Below are 15,628 nucleotides of genomic sequence, written 5' to 3'. Positions count from 1 at the left end.
TCAGGAAAATATTCAGAGAGAGCACCAGTTTTCCTATGGCAACCAAGTGTGCACAGGAAGTCAGCCTAGTGTGACCAAAATGTGAAGCTTTTTCTTTACTTTACAAAATGCAGGGGTATAACAAGTGGAAAATTATGACTCTTGGGGGATAAATTATATTATGGGAAAGAAAATATTAACTCAATTACTTGAGATTCTTTAGACTGCCACTTTATTTTACTCTGGTTTTCTCTTGTTCTGAGTGTTATGAGAAAGGGACTTAATGCAGCAAGGTTGGATCCTGTGTAATCATCATTTGTGGAGAAAAATATAGAGATCAGGAGAAAGTCTTTGTGCAAGACTATGAAGAACATAACAGCATGAGTGTTGTCAAAAAGGGAGCAGTACAGTGAAACCTGAGCCCAAGTCTGGAATTTGGAGATTTTCTTATGAGGTTATGAAGGGAAAGCCTCCAGTTTTCCAGGTGCTGATTTGCTGGGAGGCCTTGTTTGATAGAAGGAATGACAAAACATCTTTCCTCAAGACTTTTCAAAGTAGATAAGCAAAACATTTTCTTGCAGAGATTAAGAACCTCCTGGCCACAGGGGACGCCAAACCTTGTCCATTTGGTATTCAGCCTTTGAAAATCTGACTTCGCTTTTCCTGAATGGGCTTTGTTTCACCCTGGAGGTACTGCAGCTCCTGACAGGCTGGAGCACAACCCACAAAATTTTGTCTCCCATTGGTCAGGGCTCCAGGAAGATTCAAGGGGATGATCACTGGAAATGGGGTTTCAGGAGGCCAGCTGGGCCATGTGCCACTGGAGAATGATGTCCAGGAGTGATCTCCAGGAGCTGGGGCTGCCTGAGCCTTGCTGTTGTTCAGCCAGCCTGCAACACACAGGGTCATCTCCCCACAGATGCTGGCAGGTACCACCCTGGTGTTAGCGTTCAGGAACACACATCATCACAGAATGATTATATGAAGGTGCTTTATTAAGAGATCTGGGTGTCAGGGGTACACATATCCAAATCTGACCCCACTTGGTTTTGAGCTGAACATGTTTTTATACTCTGTTGTTATGTAACTTACATATTAATTATTAAACTTATATTGTTCTATTTTATGCATTGATTTTACCCAAGCACGGATTTCTGGTGATACCCCTCAAACCCCTAACATAGTTTCTCATGATTCTTTAAACAATAATTATATCTAATCACATCTAACAATTGTATCATTTATCATATACTGACTACACAGGTGCAGTTTCACATGATCTTAGCAAGCACAAGGCCTAACATTTCCCAGGGCCTACTTTTAACACTTTTCCCAGGGCTTGCCAAGCCTAACTTTCTTTCTAACTCCCCTAATTTTCTATGATTTTAAAATCTTTTACTATAACTGGCAGCATGCAGGACTGGGATGATGGGGGATTGCAATGTCTGTGAGTCTGTGGAAATCAGACATCACTTTGATCCAGACTAACACAGAGAGCACAGCTGCACCAAAGGCTCTCACCATGGGCAGCGAGGCACTGCTGTGGTGTGCTTGCACAAGAAGCACATGCCATCTTCTGTAGTCCACTCTTAAAACCTTATGGACTTACTTGCTGATTAATTTGAAATGCTGTAATCTTTCATCCCCTTTAACAAACAGTAATGCAGAGGGCCTGGTTTTCTCTTGGAGCACCTAGAAACAACAGCTGCTGTATGTCCCAGGTGACAAGTGATGCTCTACTTTTGCACTTCCTCACTATTAGCAGAGGAGAAAGGATGGCACTTTGCTGGAATAGGAATTCTAAACAAATCACCAGTATATTAAACATAGTAAGAGAAAGGAGTATGAAGACTGACATAATTTTTTATATTCTGTTTGGCTTAGTATCCCATGATAACCCAAGTCTATACCTTCCCATTATTGATAGGAAAAGGGACTAGGGTGGCTAGCACAAACCCAGCAGTGGCAGCAGACAGGGAAGCGATGAGAAAGACTTCACACTTAGGTTGACTGCAGTTCTTTAATTTTGTATTTTTACCTCATTTTCCTTGATCTGGCCTCTTATTTGCTCCTCAGATGGACCTGAGGTGACCTGTCATTTCCAGGCTTCAGAGACAAGAAAATGTACACTGCTTAATCCCACTTCTAAATGGACCTTGTCACTTCGCTTGCATTGCATCCATTGATGATGTCTCATTGTTGTAGCTAATTCCCTGCACTGCACAAACAGCTCTGGCCAGCTGGCCAATGTTCATAACCACCTAGCATTTATCCCATCTAATTCCCAAAGTGAAAGCAACTTTGCAGCTAGTGCAGATCACTACCAGACCATTTCTAGGAGAAATTTCTTAGCTCATCTAAGTGCTAATAGAAAACCTCTTTGATTACCAGTATAGTCATGGAGATTTAGATTCCAGTTGAAGTAATTATTTCCTTGACCACCATAGAAAAAATGAAATGGTGCTAAAGATTGAAAATGCGTGGAAGAATATTTTCATTAAAAACTGAATATAATTTACCAATTTTAATTAGAGTGGCATCATTTGCATTGCTCTAGATAAAGGTTTACTGGTATTTCTGGTATAAGTAGACTGCCATTTATCACATCTCAATATACATTTGCAGTAAGATAAAACTTGACAGGGTGTATTAGCTTGGTTTTAAAATGGTTTTTCTTTTAATGCTAATTTAATACATATTCAGAGTAAGTACAAATTTAAGCCCAGCTTTGTGAGGAATTAAATGTCCCTCCTCTAGAGCTGTGTTGTATGAAAGAATCTTTTTAGTATTAACCAAATGGTTTTCCTGCCCTGAAAAATACTTTCTGAGTTTTCAGGTTTTTTCCTACATTCTATGTTATGGTGAGGTCAAGAATGTGCCAAAGTTATTGACAATAACAAATACCAGCAGAAAAATTAACATTGCCTTAAACTAGCTGGAAATGCCTGCATCTGATTCTCTCTTTTGATTCCGGAAAAAAATGTATCTCTGATCCTTTGCATCCATAGTCCACGGTTCACTACGGTATTTGGGGCTCAATCCTCAGAACTTCTTGCACTGGTGTGTCCCTTGATGACTTCTGTTCCAACCCTGCCCGAGTCTCTTCTCTAGATTTGTGCACAAATTTTGCCTGTGAACTAAGACATTTTCCTGGCCTGTGGGCATTTGCCACCAGCTACAGTTCAGCTACAGCAGTTGTAGTCCAGTCTCTTCACCAAGAAGCTCTCTTCCTCATCTCTTCACCAAGGAGTTCTCTTCCTCATCTCTTCACCAAGGAGTTCTCTTCCTCATCTCTTCACCAAGGAGTTCTCTTCCTCATCTCTTCACCAAGGAGTTCTCTTCCTCATCTCTTCACCAAGGAGTTCTCTTCCTCATCTCTTCACCAAGGAGTTCTCTTCCTCATCTCTTCACCAAGGAGTTCTCTTCCTCATCTCTTCACCAAGGAGTTCTCTTCCTCTGCACACTCCTGGAGTTCTTCACATACACTTTTTGGGGAAACACCTCTTTCCAAGTGACCTTCCAAAGGGATAAAAAAATTCCTATGGCACTGTCATTCTGCTCCTTTTTGTTCACTCACATGCTGTCTAGGCATCTCTTACTTTTCACAAGTGCTAACAAGAGGCTGTAACTATTTCTGAGCACTGTTATGCCAGATCCCTTGGGAGTGGCCCAGGCTTCAGTGTGCCTGTGAGCATAGGCTATACATGTTCACCTGTGAACTAAAGACCAAATTTTTGTGTCAGCATGATGATGGGCAGCTCCATTTCTGCTGCACAAAGGTAGTGGCTGCACAGGTATTGGCAGCTGCAGGTGGAGAGTAGAAACTGGTGTCCATGGAGTAAAACTACATCTGCCACGTCTTTGCTGAGCTGTGTGCAGAAAGATAGGAAGAGAGCTTGCAGAGCAACTGTCCCAGTGTAGAAACCCTTCTGAACTGAGGAAGGTGATGTTCAAGGAGAAGCAGCAGAGAGAGGCTTGCAAAGGGCAGGCTGGTCAGAAAAAATCTCTCTTCTTTCATACATCTCTGCGATCAGTGTCTTCTGATTTTGCATTTAAAGAACACCTTCTTTGATTTTTTTTCTATATAATTATTAGGAAAAGAAAACACTTCGGAATCATGGCAAAAGCTCTCTTTTCATCAGACACCACAGGGTGAATGAAAACATTTTGCTCAGCTCTCTCGGTTTCTTTTCTTTGCAGGTAGCAGTGGAATACCTCCCACAAACTCAAAAGGGATGCCTATGCTCAACTGAAGATCTGAACCAGCTCCTGAGGTTCCATGTAGGTTTTATCCAGGTCATCCCCTTTTCCTTGTAGATGAGACAAAAGGTGATTAAGTGAACACAGAACCCCAAAGGCAAACAAAATTTGACTGCTGAGCTGTGTGCATCCTTTTCAGGCAGAAGGAATAGAGCTGAAGGCTGATTCTGTACTTCTGAACTCTGTGAGTTATTTATCTCAGTCCAGAGATACAGCTGTGACACTGCCAATGCAAAGCAGCTTTCTCTTATCCATACTGACTCTCACAGAGACAAGCCTTACTTATTATCCACATCCACACTATGCTTACATATTCCATCACCAGGTGCTGGGAGATGATTGTGATATTCTTTATTTCCTAAACAGTACTGCACACGTGATCCTAGGAAGCGTCAAATTGATTATGGTGGGACAACCACTCTTCTATCACCAGCTTCAGGTAGTGGAGCTATTTCTGCCTGACTACCCTCCCAGACTTGTCAGCCCTGGGCACCAGTGTGTTCTTGTGGTGGCAGCTGAGTCAGCAGAATTTTGTGGCCCTGCCATTTGCTGACACTATCAACCTGCATGCAGCGGTGAGCCAGGCAAGGCAGGCTGGGGTGCTGCTCGCAATTTGTGACGTTCCTCTTCCTTTCTGCTTTCTGAGGACTAACTCAGCATATCGGGGAACCAAGGTCCTCCCAAAGTAGCATCTTCACCCACTGCTCAGCAGGCCCCCAGAAGTGCTGTACCTGTTGTTCATGAGGCAGTAACATCCAGACAAGCAGCTCCTCTCTTTGCTGAAGAGTTCCCTCCTATGTTGCCATGGATATGATGACCTGTTTCTAAACTCCTTTTTTTCCCTTGCAATATAGGATCTCTATATAATCTCCACATTTTGATCCATACTAAACATAATTTTAAAATAATTACTGTTCTGCATGTATCTTGTGATCACCAAACTACTCGGCAATTTAAGTACTTCTGATTCGCCTTCTGCCAGTCTTTCCAACCAATCAACAGGCTAAAAGCAAGGGGAACAAAAAGCTGATTTGGCTGAATGGGTTTTTCACTTGTTTCCTGTTTCCTTGAGAGATGTTTTGTGCCACAACAACAGAGCTGAAATACATGTGGTGAAAATAATTTACAACCAAGTTCCCACAAGCAAGTGAAAGACATTCAGAACTTCAGTAGTGCTAGAGAAAATTATGCATTCTAACTCTCCAGTTTATTTATTCATCAGCTGAGCTTGTTTACACAATGTATGAAAGGAACAAATTCTGGGAATAATAAAAAATACATTCAGGTAAGAAAATGAAGCCTGAACTCCCAAGTACCTAAGAAGTCATTGTGTGAGGGGATTGTTTCTACTTTTTTGATGACTGTGATAAATGTGTGTGTACAGACCTCGTTTAGATAATTTTCCTTTAGAAAATATCACTTCAGAGCACCCTTCTCCCTCTGTTATTTGTTCTTGAGAGTTGCTTTTCTGTGACAACAGCTCCTTTTTAGTCAAGCAATGTGAAACATCTGTGGGTGGATCTGAAGATTAAGCGCATCTGCATTAGTGTCAGAGTGGCCAAAGACAACAGCAGAGTCACACTCACTTCTTCCTCTGCTGTGCTACAGTCCCTGAAATGTTCCTCTTTGCTCTCACCCAAGGATTTACTCCATTTCAAGCTTTGCCTTTCAGATGCACCACAGCGCAGTGGCAAATACCTTTTACCTGCGACATAAGGAGGAATTTGTTCACCATTTTTCTGGAAAGGCTAAAGCTGGACTCCCTATTGTTCCTATCTGGTTGAGCAGGGAGAAAAAATAAACTTGGGTTTCCAATACCTTTGTCAGCAACAGAGAAGATGATGAGAGACATATTTTATTTTAGAAATAGTTTATGGGTTTGTACCCCAGATGCTGCCATCCATTCCCCCTGGGCTTTTGGCACCACTTTGGCACCCCAGCAAGGCAGCCTTGTTGCTCTCCATGCAGGGGATGGCATCCAGGGGACATGGTGAGGGTCATTTGGCTCCATATAAACACCCAGGGCACGGGAAGTCTGAGCTGAGCACTCAGATGACTTAAATTGGTGTGTCTATAACAAAAATCTGAACAAAGAGCAGAAGTGTGTGGAGGGGGGAGGGAGGGTGTTGTTAAAATGCTGCTGTAACTTAAAAGAAAGTAAATGGTTACAGTGCTTTGTGCACTGCTATTTGCAGCATCATTAAACCTCCCCTGAATCCTTGCTATTGGAAACTAGATTTAGCCAGGGCCCATTATGAGCCCAGACAGCTGTACAAAATTGCCTGCTTTTTCCATATAATGATGCCTAAAATATTTAGATCTGGGTGCCTCAAATCAGTCATCTCCCTATTTACATTCCTAAATTAGAGTCCATTTGTTATTCATGACTTGCTTACCTGTGACAAATAGATTGGGTTGTTCATACAACCCATCTTGTCCTTTCTCAGAGGAATTTATTGTCATTAAATAGTCCTCATTTCCTTGCAGTGCACTGAACTTTCTGTAATGTAATCCATTCCAGAGGTTTTGACATTTCTACTTGTCTATCTCAGGTGGCACCTAAATATGAGAAAGACAGTAGCAAGATTTAGGAAGTCCTCCTAAATATCCATCCAAATTTAATAAATTGCTTTTCATATTTCTATAAAAACTCAATATTGGAATCAGTATGTGGTGTTAGCAGAAGGTCAAGTTATGAGTTTGCTGAGGGATTACTTGCCTGCATCCAAAAAGCACAGTAAAGGAAAATGTAAAGCATTTAAAAGTATGGAAAATACACTGCAAGTATTTAAAATACACATCGGAGATGAGGTGTCAGAATTTTTCTGGCTGATTTTTCCCTGTTACAGTCATAGCAAAATTTGATCTGCTTAAGCCACTTTGCTGGCAACAACATTTTTGTTGTTCACCAGATAATGACTAAGCTTTGAGGTAGGAATACATGCTTTTTGGAAGGGAAGATAGAATACATCTTCCATGGTTTCTGGTGCTCCACACAGCCCTGTGTGTCCCAGAGAACTCAGGTGAGCCATGTTGGTGGTCATCTGGATGCCTTTCCTTCACACCAGCGTGGGTAAACAATGTACAGCTGGGGAGTGCATCTTTGGACCCTCTGAGAAGTGATGGAGGCTTTGCAGTAAGGGGTAGCTCTACAGTGCTGCTTCTGGGATCCACAAATTCTCTCCTTTGTGTTTGGATAGAATAAAATCCTTCCTAAGCCTCAGTATTTCCTCCCTGACCTGTCATAATATTGAGACACAGGTGTGGTGATCGTAAGGTCAGCATAAGCTCCTATTGCTAGGGGCTTCCCAGCTCTCTGCCAGGTACATCTCTCCCTCTCTGGGGATATCTGCATGAGGTCTGTTTTGCAGGACTGGGGAAGCCTTCCATCCCCTCCCAGATGGACAACTGTGCCCGAATTTCCTCCTCCCCATCAGTCCCCATATTGCAACATCCATACCCAAATCTAGTATTTCTGATACAGTTGATGTAGGCAAGCTCAGCTTTATGTAGACTTACTAATGGTGTGACTGAGGTGCTGTTGTTTGTGTTTATGCTCCCAAAAAGTCCCAGAATTCCCCTTTCACTTACCTGTGAATTTCAAGCACTTCCCAGGTAACTCTCACTTCAAACACCTGCAAAACCCATCCCTTGGGGCATCATCTGTGACTGGTGTCAGGTGCCTGTGCTGGTACCTGCCACACCCAGCACGTTCTCTGTTGTGCCCAGCAGTGTCCCCAGTGCTGTTCACTCAGCCCATCCTCTCTGGCCAGGACCGAGCTGGAAGCCCATGGCTCCCACAGCACTGCAGGGAGAGGGGCAGAGCCGCTCCTCCTTCCAGCTGGGGCAGGGCAGCCAAGCTTAGGGTGGGAAGGAAAAAAGAGATCATATAAATCCAGAGAAGCACTGTTACTCCATAAAATGAATGACACATTCCCTTCACTTGCAAAAGCTGACAACAGCAGTTTGCACAACAGGAGCTACTTCAGGCTGCAGCACAGGACCAAACGCACGGGGTCGTTTCTCTTCTTGGTCAAGTACATGCTACTTTTCACACAGGAGGCTTGTTCTCCCCTCTTTGCAGCTACACACCACTGAAACAGAAGGTATGGGCTTGTAAATATTGTGTAATTGAATTTTACTCTGTATACTGTATGCTGTCAGTAGCACTGCCTTTTCTCCCAGCCACACATCTTTCAGCACTTGCTGCTGTGATTCCACGTTAATGCTTCCGTCTGATGCTGGAATGTGGACTCACATCAGCAGCTCCTTCCAGCAATAGCACTATTAAAAATAATGAAATGTCAGGTTGTGCTGCTGTGCATCTAGATCCATTATGGAAATGTGCTGCAGGACGATAGCAGCCTGAGTCCGTCCTCCATTCTGCTTTCAGAGGGAAAGATTCAGAGAAAGACATTGATGGTTTTCAATAACCCCTGGGTTCCTGTCCATGGCTCACCTTTGCCTGAGCAGTGCTTCTCCCAAAAGATGTACAGGACAATGCTTTAGTGAAAGAGGTGCCAAACAAATCTTGATTTTCTTACAGTCCTTCTGTTGGTAGACAGAATCCCTTCTATTTTTATCCACCAGAAGTGTGTGAATTAAAATGAAATGAGAGGAGGTTGTAGGCTCTAGAAGGAGCAGACTGGCATAAGATTTCAGGAGATTGGGATAAACAGAACTAATAATGTAGGAAATTAAAATGTAATGGACACAGTACAGTCAGTTTTAAATACTGTTCACTATAATGCCAGACAGATCAATAATATTCTGTCATTACTGATTTCCACAGGAGATAGATGGAGTGTTGAGGAAGGAGCAACTAAATTATGTAGAAGATATGCAGGATATATTATGTAGAAGATATGCAAAGAGCATGAAGAGCCAGGCAACTGGAATTTCCATACAACATATGTGCTTGAATTCTCATAAAACAGGTTAGCCTGATTGCACAGACAAGTTCATTTCCACCTATATTATTCCTCTCACTGGGAATTCTCCACCTGCTTCCTCTAAATAATCACAGGCTAAATGAGATGAGCCTAAAGGAATGCAGACTAGGCAAAGAAAACGGTGCTTGGTAGTGATGGGGTGTGAAATATCTCTGAATTACAAACAGAAATGTTCCACCCATCCCATTTGATTTGAGCCTGTGCTGGTGTTACATGGAAAACAAACCTGGCTCTCCCTCTGTGATCCCACAGCATCTCTTGAGACAAGGATGCCTGGGCTGTGTCACTTACCTGTGTGTTGTATTGAATACTCACAAGTGCACAGACACACACAGGTGGACAATAGGACCTAGCAATAGCATATGAAATATATAAATGGCAGATAAAGTTGTTTCTGAGCAACATGGGATTCCAGAGAGAACCATCTTCAGATGTTTTTGTGGCTTCAGGACCATGACCCCCTTACTGAATAGGGCTGACCCGCTGCCCATTCAGTATTTCTGTGTGTGTAGAAGCAAAACATCAGAGCTGCATTGCCCTGCCTACACATTCTCTGTATTCCCCAGCCACAGCCATGAGTAAAACAGACTGATCACATGAGGGCCATAAGAAGGAAGCAAAGCTGTCAACTTGTCAGAGATTTTGACTGAGCAACAACCCTCAGCAGCTAGGATATACCTGGTAACCCATGCAGATAATCAGGCAACCATCAGCAGCAAACACAGTGCAAAGCAAACATTCCACATGTGCTTGAGAAACACATAAAAAGCCCCGTTCCTAACAGTGGTGTATCTAAGCTGGGCTTTGTCTTGTCAGAAAGCTTATAGAGAAGAGTCAGCTCAGCTAAGGGGGGCAGTGCCATCATAAAGAACAGCAGAATCACAGCAGATAAGTAACTTCTTGCATTATTTGATGGTGGTGGGAACACTTATTTGACCAGCTCCAGCTGGAAGCATGGGAAGGATTTACTTGCTTGATTACTTGCAGCCACTGCTCTAAAACATTAGAACATACATGTTCTCAAAAACTGTATACTTCCTTGACCCATACATTTTTCTGCACAGTTAGATCCTAAATATATCTTCAATCTTGGTGATAAACCCCTGAAATTTAGTGACCTTTTAACTGGGCATTGCTACCTTTGCTGTGTTTTAGATAATGTGAAATGTTACATAAGCATTTGTTACAGAAAGGGCAGGAATAGAACATAGATGAATAGAACATAGAATGTCTGAACAGAAATGGTCTCTGCAAAACATGTTCCAAGCATGTGATCCATGACCCCTTAAACTAAACAAGTTTCTCATCAATTTCAGCAGGCTTTGGGTGCAACTAAAACTCTTGCCATGAAAGTACCTGAAAAGATTTTAAATTAATCCGACACAGGCAACTATATCAAATGTCAGACTGAAACAGAATTATAGCCATTGAGTGTCACCTTCATTCCATCTTTTAAACACATAGTGAGATACATCCTTATTAAAGGATCATATTATCCCTTCCTCTATATATCACCCCTCGACATCACCAGTTAATCCTTTGATACTGGCAATGGCAGTGTTTTCAAACAGCATCCCAAATCAATGGTCCCTCCCCATTAGAGTCAGGCTTAAAATCACACAACATCCCCAGCTAGCAGCAAACTAAGCTAAAGTTACACAGCAGCAACACAAAAACACACTGTCATAAAATTTACAGTCATCACAGGCACACCCCCAGGAAGGGGGATAAATATAATATTAAAGAACTGCTGTGTGATATGATAGCAAAAATAAGTCAAAGTTTGGGGAAGTTCTTTGGGAAAAGAGTTACACAATGACTTTATTTATAAGGATTTTATCAACAATAGCTATTGCCTACAGACAACTTTAAACATGAGCTGCTTTAAGTGCTGAATGTGAAACTGATTTTGCATTTCATTCACAGCCACATTTTTTCTGTGTAATTTCTATGTGTTCATATTTTGAATCATAACAGAACACTATTATTTGCCTGATGTCTCCGCAAATGTTTTTTAAGCTGAGAAGACACAGACTTCCAAGGTTCTAAGATACTGTTTCAGTTATTTCTTATCTAGAAATATGAAAATTATTTATTTGCATTTATCTGTGGTTTGTCAGAAGTACACCAAATTGCAGGAAAATAAAAGCAGAGAAAATCACCCAGCCACTGTACAATAAGGGACTAAACTGCATACTTCAGTGCACTCCTGTTTTAGCAGAGAAATTCTGTGTGAACTTGAAGTTTAAATATTGACTGGATGGTCATAAGCAAAGGGGTTTGTAGGAAACATCCTGTTCTGTTCACTTTATTGTGAGTAAAAAAAAGACCCCATAATTAATTTTACATGGCATCAAAATAAGAAGTACTTAGCTCTCTGTCAAGAATAGTCTGAGTCTTGTGTTTCATCACAGTTTAATCAACACTGGGGTCTTTTATCCAGTCCAGACAGGAGCTCACAACAGCTCCTCTACCAATTGTGAGTATACAATTGAAAATCATGGATTTGAATTATGGAGTTGTGAAGCCCCTTACCCACATCTACAGTTTTTTAACATCTTCTTCCAAACATATATGCCAGGAAAACTTATATATTGCTTCACCAGCTACCCATCTCTTCAACAGCCAGCAGAAGTGAACACAACTTCTTCAGTCAACATGCAACATCTTCACACAGAACCTTTGCCCTGTGAAAGAATAGGGGTCCTCAGGCAGCACACAGTGCCTGGTTAAAAGGTGGCACCATTGCCCCAGGGAAGCTGGGCTGAGGCAGGGTGTGACAGACATCTTGCAGAAACTATGTCTCAGAAGGTGAGATTTAGGGGAGTTGAAGCTTATATGCTGCAGAACACAATGCCAACCAGACTGGCTCTAATCAAGTCAAAAGCCTGTGTGTCAGCCTCGGTGGAGCGTTGGTTGGGATATATCACATTAAGACAGCACTAAAGCATTAACCAAAGCAGATTCCACCCAAGCTGTGAGCAGTAAATGAACTGCCTGTGCAAGAACAAGCTCCTGAGCTTGGGGAGGTGCTGCAAGATAGGATGCTGTCTGAATATGCCTGCAAAATAACTGAGGGAGAATGATGGAGTGAGGGGGACATTTGTTGAACACTCACCAGTGCCACTGAGAGAGATAGAAAGAACACACCCCGAGTAAGGCACACACATAAGAAAATACATGATTATTTTGAGCACTGTACAAATAAACAAGTCACAAACAGACTTTTCCCCAGCACAGCAGAGCCAGAAGGTGCTGTGCCTGTAGCATACCACAGACATTAACACTTTGTCTGCTGAATGTGAGTGGGTTGGTGCTCTGTCCTCTGGGCTGTGCTCCCACACTGGCCTTTGCTGCCGAGCTGACACTGCAGTTGCTCTGCTTGGAGCAAGACATCACTGGCAGCACCAAGCAGCACATCACAGCTCCAGGGTGTCTGAGGCACTGACATGTAGACAAGGAAGGACTAGAGAACAACAGCAAACTAACGACATCCTTCTTGCTGAGGAGTATGATTCTGCCAAGTTCTGAATTTCAGTAATTTATTAGGACAGCATTTTTAAAAAGGGCAGCTCCGCTTTTGCCTGCAGAAATAGCATTTGTTTATACCTCAGGGTCCTACTAACGGCCAGGGACCACCCATGAAAAACATAAGCCTGAGAATATTTCTGAGAAGCTCAAACATAAAATTACACATTATTTACACTGGTATTTTTGGTATCATCTGTCAACTGTTAACAGCAGAAGTTAATCCAAATAAAATGAGGATGCTGTTTTGTTAATTTGCTTATGAGAAGTAATTGCAGTGCAGTGGATTACTGGCTACTGACAGCACAACAAATCATCTTCTCAGAGGGAATTATCTCCTTAGGAAGGTAACAGGGTGTCATGCAGAGCTCAGAAAGAGGCAGCTTTGAGAAAAGAACTAAAAAGGATGATGGTGAGTCTGGTGACTCTCTTACAGCATCTCTTCGTAGCCAGCACAAGGTGCTTCAGAGGGAGCTGCAATAGTCCTTAAAATGGGTTTTGAATCACTCTAGTGCTGAACAAGGATCTGTTTTAGCACAGGCAAGAGTGGTTCTGTAGACACCTGTTTCTGAGCAGTGAGCCACCACATAAAGATGGACAAGTGGGTGGGAGCAGCCACCTGCCAGTACAAAATGACACCTTTGGAACCTGCTTGAACCCAAAATTTCCCTATTCCTTCCTAGATTAGCATCATCCTGCTGCCCTGGGGTTAACCTGACTGATCAGCACTGTTTTTATTTGCTATAAAACAGCAAAACAGCTCAGGTGTGCCCCCAGCTAGGATTTTATAGGATATGCAGAAAAGTCTCAAGAGGTTGTCAATCTTCACTAGGTCATGGCTACCAGAATTACTCAAAAGAAGTGAGATTCATTTCACTTCACTGTACATATCTAAACGTTAATCATCTTTATCTAAGCAAGTCACCCTGGGCTCCCTTCTGACTCAGTGGAGAGAAATGGGCCCCTCCAAAAGGCAGCTCATTTCTTCTTCCCGTAGAGGATGCCTAAGATGGATGAGATGAGCTGCCTTCTGGAGGTGTCTATTTCTCTCCATTAGCTATACAGAGAGCCTGAGGTGATGTGCTTGCACTCTGATGATTAACTCACAATGTCAGAAGCTAAAGGCAGATGAATCCCACTTGCACTGCATCAGCATTTGAGCAGCCAGCCCTGCAGAGAGGAGGGATGGGGTTACAGAGCACACTGTTGATAGCCACTCTGGAGGCTCCTTCTAGCACTGCAGAGACATACCTGGTGACATGTCCAGCGACCACCTAGGAAAGAAATAGCAACCTAAATGCAAAGAATGGATCAGGAAAGGAGAAGGGCAATACCTTAAAGAAAGACAAATGTGTGCAGATAGCAACCAGCCTACAATTCCCTGCTGAATGTTTCCTGCCCAAAACATCATGGCTTAGCATGACCAGTTATATCTGAATGACCCAGAACTGAAGCAAGGCAAACTGTGGTTAGCCCACAAGGTGGTCCACACTACTTTTCCCCATTCATCCACAGTTCTGCCATGATGGAGTTTTGGTAGACTGAACAGATGCACGCACACATCCCTGAATGCATATGAAGTCTTGTCTGAAAGGCAAGTTCCTTTCCATAGCAAGACATTTATGATATCTGAAAGGAAGCAACTCAGCAGGTTCTACATCATTTACCTACAAATATATCCAGGAAATCACTGATCAGGTTGGAGGAGTATTGCTGGGATACAGTAAGAGATGATCCTGTTATGGTGATTCCTCCCTACCACGCAAGCTGAGTACTTGTCCCCAGTACCACTTTGTGGAAATTGAAGAGTCCTCTTATCACCACTCAGAGCTGGCCAGATAAGACACAAAACTCTCTTGAGTACCAGCCTGGTGCCATAATTACTGACTAACGCTGCCTCTGTAGCCTGTCACAAGAACAGTTTTTGGCAGTCATTTCAGCTCCTTTCACAGTCACATGAAATTAATTTAATTAGTTTTTAAAATCTAAAGAATAATGGGATTTAATTGACTTAATGTGAAACTTTCTGGGCTGTCACTCCACCCAGCTTCCGATCAACTTGAAATCATTCAGCTGTGAGTGACTGATGTTTGTGCCTTTCATTGAGAACACTTTGTCTCAGTTAAAATCCTTCCTTCCATGTTTGATTTTTGCATAACATAGCCTTTGTTTTTCAGTCTGTGTTTTCATTGTCTGGTACCCTGGATGAAGGGCTCCCCATGTGGGGCTGATGCAGCCACCTCCTGCTCCTGGAAGTTTGTTTTCCCAGTAGCTGCAGTATGTTAGGGGAAGATGGGTGAGATGTAGAGTTGCTGCCTGGGACACACATCAGAATGATTGCACACAATCAGCAAACGGTTTTATGCAACCATGCACATATCTAAATAAATACTGATGATGGCCCTGCTGAAGATTATGGCCCTATTATGGCTGATGTATGAACACATGTCAGTCTTACTATCCTCCTCTAATGCCCAAACAGAAGTAAGAAAGTCTATGGAAAGTCTGAGACAGAAATTTTATTCGGCACTGATGACCATAAAAAATGCTCATTCCGTTGCTCAAAATTTGAGAAGCATATTAGCACATCATTAATGAGATCCAGAGATTAATCTTTATGTATGCCATCTTCCACTCTCATTTTAGATCATGGTGGGCTCCAGCAGTCTTAAACACACTTTACCAGAAAGCACCAGGACAGATCTCTTTAATTTTTCTGTCCCTTTGGTAAAGTGGGAGAGAGAGACAGGAACAGAGGGTTAGTGACTAGATATTTTAAACCAACACTCTACATTAAAGCACAAGTTTCTAAAGCTGTGCATAATAATACCAGTTCTGATTAGTGACAGCCTCATTAGAACAAAGTAGAGGTTCTTTTACTTCCATTCTTCACTTCTTACTTTCCTTGC

General features: G+C 42.4%; 1 long non-coding RNA gene across 1 annotated transcript; it reads right to left on the bottom strand.

Annotated features, from left to right (window-relative positions):
- Positions 1–11,628: 11,628 nt before the first annotated feature.
- LOC148184678 (uncharacterized) lies at positions 11,629–14,632 on the bottom strand. Its single transcript, XR_015772090.1, has 3 exons — positions 14,387–14,632; positions 13,971–13,993; positions 11,629–11,878 (listed from the first exon to the last, which is right to left on the bottom strand). It is a non-coding gene; the product is annotated as an uncharacterized LOC148184678 (long non-coding RNA).
- Between the last annotated feature and the right edge of the window lie 996 nt (positions 14,633–15,628).

This window comes from Pseudopodoces humilis, chromosome 3 (assembly GCF_049639895.1).
Source record: "Pseudopodoces humilis isolate 2021_Gansu_Grassland_sample_001 chromosome 3, ASM4963989v1, whole genome shotgun sequence".
Taxonomy (NCBI): Eukaryota; Metazoa; Chordata; class Aves; order Passeriformes; family Paridae; genus Pseudopodoces; species Pseudopodoces humilis.
The sequence above is the reverse complement of the archived record's forward strand: the minus strand, read 5'-3'. Positions and strand labels throughout refer to the sequence as shown.